At 46.4% G+C, this 10,807-nt stretch overlaps 1 protein-coding gene across 1 annotated transcript in view; it reads left to right on the forward strand.

Moving 5' to 3' along the window:
- The first annotated feature begins 1,382 nt into the window (after window positions 1–1,382).
- Window positions 1,383–10,807, forward strand: part of INPP1 (inositol polyphosphate-1-phosphatase) — a 37,803-nt gene continuing 28,378 nt past the window's right edge. Inside the window, exon 1 of the mRNA XM_018556077.1 lies at window positions 1,383–1,490. The gene's annotated coding sequence lies outside the window, so the exon portion shown is untranslated. The remainder of the gene's footprint in view (window positions 1,491–10,807) is intronic.

Raw genomic sequence — 10,807 nt, forward strand, 5'->3', positions numbered from 1 at the left:
CGTTCTGCACTATTCATCTGTGTTTGTGCACGTTTCAATGCACGCAAATGTGGAGGAAAGATGTGTATCTTCCTGGCTGTGTTTGCGGTGCCATTAACTGTAGTGGCACGGCAAGCACGTTTTGCATTTTTGGCTTGTTTTTGCATATGCGTGTCAAAGTGCGTATTTTTCTGTGTGCATTTTCCCAAAACTCTCAGGTGTGAACGGGGCCTAAAAGGACAGCAAGTGAATTTGATCAGCAGCTGCAAGTTGCAAAAACTTTCAAAACTAATGCACCTTAAAAAAAAAAAAAAAAGTCTTAGAGGTGATAATGAGTGAAGACAGTGAGGAGTAATGTGTTGCCAAACGCCATATTGGATGCACTACAGCATGAGCAGCAATCCTGCAATTATCCCTGAACACGTGTAAAATGATCACTTCCTGGTGTTTTTCTCAGTGTTTCACCAAAAAATGCCTCTATCACCTTGTCTGAGGTGGTGAAAAACCTAGGGGACTTTTCACAACACTTATCACAGCAATAAAGTTCCCCAACACTTATCACGGCGATAGAGCTCCCCAACACTTATCACAGCGATAGAGCTCCCCAACACTTATCACGGACGATAGAGCTCCCCAACACTTATCACAGCGATAGAGCTCCCCAACACTTATCACAGCGATAGAGCTCCCCAACACTTATCTGAAGACTGTGCTGTCCCTGGTGATCTTGTACTGGATAGGAAGTTCAGGGAAGTGGAGTTGAGAGAGTTGGAGCTGTTTGGAAAAAACATGATGACTGTAAGTGTTTGGGGGAAACATGTATAGAAATCATTTGCTGGGCAATGTATATTGGTTTGATCTGGATGAATTATAGAAGAAATAGTCTGAGAGTTGAATACTTCTTTAGGTGAGGTAATACGTGCATCATTGAACTAGGGTGTTGCTGGCCTTTACCACAAAGACAACATGGAGGTTCTGTCAGTGGAAATATCAGTGACTTCATTCGAAGTGACACACTTTCTTCATCTGTGAAGAAGGAAACCACAAAACTTCACCTCTACACTAGAAGGCTGCCTGTAACAGCCAAATGACAGCCCCGCCCACAGGACCACCCTCACCAATGACAGCCCGGGGCCAGCAAGGGGCGTGGTTGTTGCCAACTGTCATAACAAGAGGGAAGGGCTGAGATGTCAGTGGTGCTGCTCTTCGTGCAGGTCTGGCTGATGCTCAGTGATTGCTCCTTTCCTGCACTGAGATCATCTGTGTGCTGAGCACAGCCATCTTCTACAGGCTGCATGCAGTGATCGCCTCCCCCTCCTCTGCCCTGTGAGGACGAGCCTGTAGTATATTCTGCGCCTGGCACCCATGTATTCTGTGCTGTGTGACACCGGTATTTGGACTTAGAAGGGGGAGGATCTTCTGCTTCTCAGGCTGGAATTTCGTTAGGAGGAAACCTGTCATACTGCACAGGAAGCTATCCGAGGGAGGACACACGGAGCTGATTGTACAAGGTACTGACAATCTGGGGGTACATGCCTGTAGTATGAGCTTAGTACATCATGTATACAATCTCATCCTTGGCTCATACAGCATGGCAATATGACACATTGTTTGTTTACTACTTTCTTGTCTGTGTTTTGGTAAACAAAATTGTGTGTTTTCTGTTTGTTATGTTAGATCTTTTCCTCCAATTTTAAACGGCAAGATTAGAGGGAACCTGTCATAAAAGTGCAGGCTGCCATTGATGACCTCTTTTTACTTAAAGTGGAAGTAACCCTAAAAATAAAAACTCCTCAAATTGTAGCTAACCCTCCACAGGTTCCAGCAGTCACTGAGGGCCAGTTCCCCCGCATTAGGGCTGCTTTTGTTTTTTTTCCAGTGCAGCCTGAACCCAGGACAAGGCAATCTGCCTTGTCACAGGTGGGCACAGCTTACATCACCGCATTCTGGTGGTGTGCGTTTAAAAAAGTATGGAATGCAGTACCGTTTTTTTAAGCGCACTGCTGTGAGACGCGGTACAACCACATCACATCGCATTGAGCCCAAAGAACTTAATGAAATGTCACTTGTGACATTTTAATAAAGTTCTAACAACAAAAAACAGTGCGATGTGGCTTGATCAAGCGCATCCACACCGCCCGGGCACACGCACACCAGCAGCCATGCGGTTGAGCACAGCTGCTGGTGTGAACAAGCCCTCAGTCTGTTTTTGTAACTTGGCGATCTTGCCAGTTTGTTATCTGCCTGTTGTAGGGTGACAACACTCTCTGAGCAACTCCTTAACCAGTTGACAACAGTGCCGTCCGTCCGTTTTTTTACTACGGCCGGACGGCAAGTGGTTAAAGCTAGCTATACGCTGCTCGAATTTTGTCCACAGCTGACCCCCTCATTTTGACCATAGTCGATTATTCAGTTGACATTTGCTGATGGAGCCAGTCTCAACATTCTTGTTCAAACAGTGACTGCAGCCAATCATAAGCACATCCATCGCTGTCAGAATACAATTGCTAAGAACAGGGATGGCCAAACTGCGGCCCTCCAGCTGTGGTGAAACTACAAATCCCATGAAGCATCTCTTTCCGGTAGTCATGTCTGTGGCTGTGAGAATCTTGCAAAGCCTCATGGGATTTGTAGTTCCACCACAGCTGGGGGGCCGCAGCAATAATAACAAAGATATACTTGTCTGATCCTCAATCCTGTCTGGCTGCTAGACCAGTCCTTGCATCCTCTTCTCTCCCAGGATCTGGCAGTCTAAGGATCTGTGATGTCTTCAAATCTAATACAGTTTAAAGGAGAACTATGAGGTGAGTGATTTCCACTCATCCTCATAGTTAGAGCAGAAACATGCACCGATCCGCTCACTTCCCGATCGTCTCCCTGCAGAGAGCAGTGAGTGTCAGTCACCACTCCCTGCAGGTAGTCCCCCCTCCCCTCTCCGATCTGCCAGCGCTGACTGGGGGAACGAACAGGGGAGGGGGCGGGCACAGCTGGCTCTGACTCTAGATAGCCAGAGCCAGCTGTCGCTCATGCAGCTGGGGGGATCTCGATAGTATTGTCGGGATCCGTCCCGGCTGCGGCGCTCTCAGTATATCGAGTTCAACAGCCCGCTATATACTGAGTTTTGGGTCATGGGAGGCGTTTAGTATATGTCCTCCCGTGACCCTAAAGAGAAGTATGAGGAAAAACACTTTCCCCATAGTTCTCTTTTAATAGACGTGAAGACGTCAAGGGACATTTCATCACCAGAGGGGCGAGGGTGAAAGGACCGGTCTAGCAGCAGGCGGGATCGAGGTTCAGTTGAGTGCATCTTTATTTTTGCTCCCTAGGTAAAACAAGCAAGATAAAAGTTAACCCTTGCAGTGGTTTAACTTTTCAAATTCCCAGAGATTTAAGCAGGAACAACAGGGTCACCCTACTGTGCACTCTACTTTTGGACTTCAAGATGATCTGCCGGTCCACGGCAAACCATCATGTGCAGCTTGGAGTCCACAGGGAGCCCAAGGCATAATAGGACGGTTCTCATCATTGGAGAAATACCTGCACTCACCGATGCCTAAGTGGAAGTGGCTGAGTAGAGGAATGTGAAGGGCAAGGCCTCAGTTGCTCCGGAAGTATGAAACCTGCGTTTACATGTATTTAAAAAAACATTTCTAAATGCGTATATAAATTCATCAAATGATTTTTCATGGTATCATGCAAGCAGAACGTTTGTTTAGCTGTGTAACACTATATTGCACACCACTATTTTTTTTTTTCTTTTTTACTTCCACCGCTCCAAGCTTGCTCCTGTGATGGACTGCAATCTCAATACAAACTAGTAGTCCCATCACTGGAGCCATTTTTAAAAATGTATTTTATTGTTTATCCGATTAACCGATTAATCGAACTTAATAATCGGCTAACTAATCGATTTTGAAAATAATCGTTAGCTGCAGCTCTAATAGAGACAATAGAATTCTGAGCTTACAGGATCCAATTAGAAACTCCAAAGGAGGCTGAGTATAACTCGGGCAAACAGGAACATCTAAATACAAGAGACTGTGATCTGGGAAGCATAAAAGTTGTTTAAACTTTCCAGAAATGCAGGAGCATCAGCGCAAATGTAGCCTTTAGGAGCGTCAGCGCGAATGTAGCCTTTAGGAGCGTCAGCGTGAATGTAGCCTTTAGGAGCGTGTGGACTTCTAAAGACAAAAAGGTAAGTACAGTAAAGGATCCATTATCCAGTATTTAACTAACCAGAACTCTCATCTAACCAGAAAAAAAAATCAGTGTTCTCACTGTTTTGCTGATCTGCAGCATGTATTATCCTGGAAATGATTGTGTGTCTATTTGTCTTCATTTGCTTTTGATTACTGCATTTCAATATTAAAGGAGAACTATGGGGTTAGGACTTTTCCCCATAGTTCTTAGGGTAACAGGAGGACACAAACTAGCGTCCTCCCGTCACCCTGAGCTGTAGCTCGCGGTATACTGAGACGCCGCAGCTGAAGCGGATCCCGACAATTATGCCGGGATCTGCCCAGCTGCGTGAGTGACAGCTGGCTATGCCTATCTAGAGGCAGAGCCAGCTGTACCCGCCCCCTCCCCCGTCCGTTCCGCCAGTCAGCGCTGGCAGATCGGAGCGGGGAGGGGGGAATCCAGCCCCTCCCCTGTCACGGCAGAGAGCCGTGACAGGATCGAGAGGTGAGCGAACGCCGGTATGTGTTCGCTCACCTCCCGATCTACTGAGCCGACCTGTGATAGTCTCATTGTCACAGGTCGGCTAGAACTATGAGGTGAGTGAAAAGCACTCACCTCATAGTTCTGTTTTAATATGAAGTCAATACAGAGTTTACATTACGGGTATGGTATATTATGGGGTACGGCAATAGTTAGACCTATTTTTCATAGTACCTCTCACGCAACCAGAAACTTCTTCATTTATTCGGAATCTACCAATTCCTGTGGATGCCGGATAACGGGGAGTTACTATATTGGGGATTGTAAAAAGACATTCCATACACCTACAGTGGGCATTGCCGAATAGACAAAGGAATGTTTGTGGGAAGGTTAAGTTATACTTAAAATGCTAACTGCGTGGTTCTAATGCTGCATACAGTACTTTTGGTTAGTGACCCATGGAATGTGTGTAGACCTTTGACTTTACTCTGACTTTTATGATCCGCATACTTGTTTAGTGACACCGAAACCCAGAGGGGCAGCATAACAATGAGGCAGCTAGCATTTGAAAAAGTAGCTCAGCAATGGCAAACCCTGTATTTGTTCTATGACAAGTTTACTTAATCACATTATTATTATTATTATTATTATATAGCGCCAACGGTTTGCGCAGCGCTTCACAATATAAGGGAGACATTACAATCACAATACAAATCAAGACAAGATGGTAAGGACAGTGCACATAGTTCTTCTATACAAAAAAAAAAACCCAACAACAAAATGCATTCTTCTAAAATTCTAGATGATTGACGAAAGCAAGCTGATAAGAGCAGAGGTAAGGACTACGCTGAACATGCATTGTGGGCCTGTATGAGCAGTCACATTTACTCACGCACATAGCAATGGCGATCCCTGAGCCCACGTAGCTGATTGCACACTATTTTGTCATGTGCAATGAACATCTAAATGTTGCATGTATGGTTTCTGTGCTGATAACGTGCACTAAGCATGTTGTTTGGCAGCATTTTCCTGTAAATGTGAAAAAATGGCCGGTTAAGCAAAGAAATGCTTAGCAAGTCTTAGAAAACCTGTACGCTGTTCTGTCGGAGCAAACATGGAAGCATGTGTATGGGTATTTATCACTGGAGTCTCCATTCCAAGCACAAGCTTATGGAATCTTGTACAGGGGATGGAGTATGAACAGAAATACACACATGGGCAATATAATACTACATTAAAGCTAATGACAGCAGTGTGCACTGTGCAGGTTTATTCCCACACATGCTGATATAAAAGAGTGTATGAAAGGCAAATGGCGGAGCTGGCCAGCTGTCACAGCGCTCCCGGAATCCTGTCTTCACCTACACTGCAGCAATGGTATGTCCCCCTGTGTCCTAACTGTATAGAATGTGATGACTCATGGGTCCTTAGACCGCTGCAATGGAGGGGTAGAGAGGCCCCAGGGACCGATCTAAGAGCAGGCTTTAGAGGATCGGGTGAGCATAACTTTTTATTTTACCACCTAGACAAAAACTCCATAAAATGAGTGTAGATTTACTTTAAAGGAGAACTATGAGGTGAGTGCTTTTCACTCACCTCATAGTTCTAGCCCACCTGTGACAATGAGACTGTCACATCGGCTCAGTAGATCAGGAGGTGAGCGAACACATACCGGCGTTCGCTCACCTCTTGATGCTGTCACGGCTCTCTGCCGTGACAGGGGGAGGGGCTGGATTCCCCCCTCCCCGCTCCGATCCGCCAGCGCTGACTGGCAGAACGGACGGGGGAGGGGGCGGGTACAGCTGGCTCTGCCTCTAGATAGGCAGAGCCAGCTGTCACTCAAGCAGCTGGGCGGATCCCGACGTCCAGGTCGGGATCTGCTCCCGCTGCGGCGTCTCAGTACACCTCAAGCTCTAGCTCGCGGTATACTGAGCTTAGGGTAACGGGAGGACGCTAGTTTGTGTCCTCCCGTTACACTAAGGAGAACTATGGGGAAAAACACTGACCCCATAGTTCTCCTTTTTAATTATCCAATCATGTAAAAAGCTAATTCCTCTTTATTCCTCCTCTCAGTGGTGGCAGAGAGGAGGGGGCCCGGCGGCACACCTTATCCCTCTGGGTGAACATTACCCTCCTTTCTTTGCCGGCGTCCATCACCAAGATGGCCGCCAGCAGGTATCACACAGATGGCCGCCAATGCATGATGACGGCATGTGCGTGGTGACACCACGCGCATGCGCGATGACGTCTCGGCGGGGTGTCACCCGGTATCCGCTCCGGGTGAGACCAGGCCTTGGGACACCCCTGGGTGGTAGCTGCGGCCCGATGCTGTAATCCGTCTGGTAAGCTGCTGCAGCTGGGGGAGATGAAAAATGCTGTGAAATGCACGGCAACAGCCCGCCTAAATTGACCAATAGCGTGTAGTTGCTAGGGAAAAATCCACATGCATCTTCACCAATAGGGACCTGCAAAATGAGAGGGGGAGGAGAAAGAGAAGCAAATTGCCCTCTTTACTATCCCAAGGGGCACGTGCATAATGCTAGGGACCCTAACAATAGCTGGCAGGGAGATTCCTCCATCCATGTCAAACAATCTGTTAAGATTCGGGCTGAATGAGAGAAATCTATGCGTCTATGGCTAGCCTAACTCTCACTTTGCAAAGTGAACATTCAATTTTTCTAGTGATCAGCAAATTGTTCTACAGTAAACCAAGCCCAATAAAAGTCATGTTGGGGCTTGCAATGAATACCAACCATCCCCCAAACTCTCCAGCAAAGCAAAACATTGCAACACATAGATTACATTTACTGTACATAGTTTCATAGTTAGTCAGCCTTAGCCCATCGAGTTCAACCTATAGGGAAAAAAAGAGAAAAACCTCAATAAACAATAACCCACAGTTGATCCAGAAGAAGGTAAATAACCCTATAAAGCATGGTTCAATTTGCTCCAACAAGGAATAGCCATCCCTTCCTGATCTCATAAGGCAATCGGATATTCCCTGGATCAACCATCTCTGGTGTTTTTACTTCTTAAATGATGATATCTGGCTATATTCTTCTCAATTAGAAATGTGTCCAGATTTTTTTTTAATTCACTGAGCTAGCCAGAACTATTCCTAAGGAAGTCTATTCCACATGTTCACTGCTCTAAGGCTGACCATATACTGCTCTATTTTTCTCATTCAACCCGCAGGCTGAACAAAAAACATAGAGCAGATTCCTCCACCAACACTACGAATGTGTCGATCGAGGAATCCCCGCTGTTTGTATTGTATTCTGACAGCAGCCACCCGGCTCTGGTCATGTGAAGATTTTCTGACCCGGCTCCTTCAATCAGCTGATCGAGGGATGCCAGCCGCAAGGGTGCCAACAGGGGCACACACTGTGCACATTTCGGCTGGCTCCTCAAGAATGTAAGGGCACCTTAACTGTGAAGAAGTCTTTCCATATGCAGATGTTCAACCTCTTTACCTGCAGATGCAAAGTGTGCCCCCCCGCCCTTTGCAGTGGCCTTAAAGTAAATAAAAATGGCACCAAGCTCTGTATATGGGCCTTTTAAGTATTTATACATTGTTATCATATTGCCCTTAATCACCTCTTCTCCAGAGAGAACACATTCAGGTCAGTTTCTTTTCTCATAGCGGAGCTTCTCCATCCCTCTTAAGGCCGTGACACACTGCACGCGAAGCAGCGCGGAGCGGTGGCGCGCTGCCTTTGCGAGCAGTGTGTCATGTCACTTTCTTCTCGGCACCTCAGCTTGCGAGAGCTCGCAGAGCTGAGCGTGCCGAGATGAACAATTTCAACTTTAGCCAATCGGCTCGCGCGTATAAACCGACGGGATGCGACGTCTGGCTGGTTGTTACAGACGAGCCGATTGGCTGAAGGTGCAGTCAATCATCTGACTGCACTCAGCTCACACACTGCACTGCACTGCACTATCTGGGTAGTGAGAGCATCTACCTCATTCAATATAGTTTTAACAGGTTTTTTTCATCTGTCTTTTTTTTTGGGGGGGGGGGATTTTAGAGCAGAACTCTAGGCAAGTCAAACCTAACCCATGCAGTGGGGCTACCCCTGCAAAGAAGTGCTCATTTTGCCTAAAATAATAAAGTTGTACTCACTTAAAGGAGAACTATGGGGTCAGGGCTTTTCCCCATAGTTCTCCTAAGGGTAACGGGAGGACACAAACTAGCGTCCTCCCGTCACCCTAAGCTCAGTATACCGTGGTATATGGGGACGCCGCAGCCAGAACGGATCCCGACAATGCTGTCTGGATCCACCCAGCTGCGTGACTGACAGCTGTACCCGCCCCCTCCCCCGTCTGTTCCGCCAGTCTGCGCTGGAGGATCGGACGGGGGGGGGAATCCCTGCAGGGAGCCGTGAGTGACAGTCACGGCTCTCTGCCGGGATAGATCGAGAAGTGAGCGAGAGCCGGTATGTGTTCGCTCACTTCCCGATCTACTGAGCCTGTGACAGTTTCATTGTCACAGGTCGGCTCAGATTATGAGGCTGAGTGAAAATCACTGGCCTCATAATTCTCCCTTAAACCTTGCTATTACAGCACTCCCCCCAGTCTGTTTCCTCTGCTCCAGTGTGGAATGTCCCTTTAGCATCCTCACGTCCAATATTGGACATGATGATTCACAGGACCTAGACCGCTGAAACAGAGGGGGAGCGAGGCTGAAGGGAACGGTTCAAGAGCAAGCCAGGATTGTGGTTTGGGTGAGTATAACTTTTTTTTATCTTTCGCTCCCTTAAAAAAAAAACCAAGCACTTAACCCTTGCAGTGCAGGGGTAGTCCCATCACAGGGGTTAAGATTTGTTTTGCCCGGAGCTTTAATAACAGGCAGTCAGAGTGACATTGGCATTAGTTTCTATCTCAAGCAAGCATTTAGTCTGGAGTTCCACTTTAGAAATAGTCACCAATTTATTTGTATTCCTAGTGTAGATTCATCTTTAGTTTTGTAGTAGGAGAATTATGTTATGGATGTTCTTTGCAGTTATTATTATTATAATCTGGTTGTCATCCAACATCCACAATGAAGCCAGTATTTTAATTAATGGTTATGAGTGATAACACAAGCCTGTCCTCTGTTACTTGGCCATGCTCTATGATTCCATTGCGACAACCACGCCTGATAAGAACATAACACAAACATGTACTGACTTTGTAAGAACTGCACAGAGATACTTGTTTGGCAGCTATGCCTTACTTTTATTTTAAAACATGCTGGCAGAGATGAATGTACACAACTCTAATGTGCCTGCTTTCATCATTTTACACCATTACAGTACATGTAAACCAAATTACAGTTTAAGTTTGCCATACTTGTTTTCATCTTTTGTTCCATCTCAATGCTGCTGATCTCCTGCAGCCTCTTTGTAGTCCCCTTCTGCCTACATCCCTGGTGCCTAACTTCCGGACTCTGAGCCCCCTGAGGGCTCTTTTGTGTTTTAACTTCTGCCCTTAAACCTCAGCAGTCCGTAATGGGATCATTGATTTGTAAAGCCAAACTTTTTTTTGTTTTAGTTTTGAATAGAGTGGGGAGGGATTAAAACACTTGTCAGGTTTTTATTACTGTCTGTGTCCCCGTTAGGTAGATTCACCTTCTCTATTTCTCCTGGTGTCTATTATCACCGAAAATGAAGGAAAATCCTAAATGTTCTGTTATCAGAACAGAAATTGATGGAAAATATTCTATTGGGTACATTAGTTTTGACCCTACTGACCATAAAGGCTCTATTGATCAAGAACTAACCGATCGCATACAACTGATTGCTCAGTTCTCAATCTTCTTTCTGCAGAGAGCGGTGACTGTCAGTCACTACTCCCCACAGGGATTCCCCCCTCCCCTCTCCGTTCCTCCAGCGCTGGAGTAACTGATGGGGAAGGAGGCAGGCACAGCTGGCTCTGCCTCTATAGAGGCACAGCTGGCTCTGCCTCTATAGAGGCAGAGCCAGCTGTCAATCAGGTGGCAGGGTGGATTCTGACAATTTTGTCAGGATCTTTCCCGGCCACAGCGCGGCTCTGCGCTGTCGGCATATAACGGGCAATAGTATAGCAATAACCCGCTATATGCTGAGTTTTGGGTCACAGGAGTTTAAAAATATATGTCCTCCTGGGACCCTAAAGAAAACTATGGCCAAAAAAGGTTGGGCCATTTATA

The sequence above is a fragment of the Nanorana parkeri genome, unplaced genomic scaffold (assembly GCF_000935625.1).
Source record: "Nanorana parkeri isolate BGI_ZX_2015 unplaced genomic scaffold, ASM93562v1 scaffold224, whole genome shotgun sequence".
NCBI classification, from domain to species: domain Eukaryota; kingdom Metazoa; phylum Chordata; class Amphibia; order Anura; family Dicroglossidae; genus Nanorana; species Nanorana parkeri.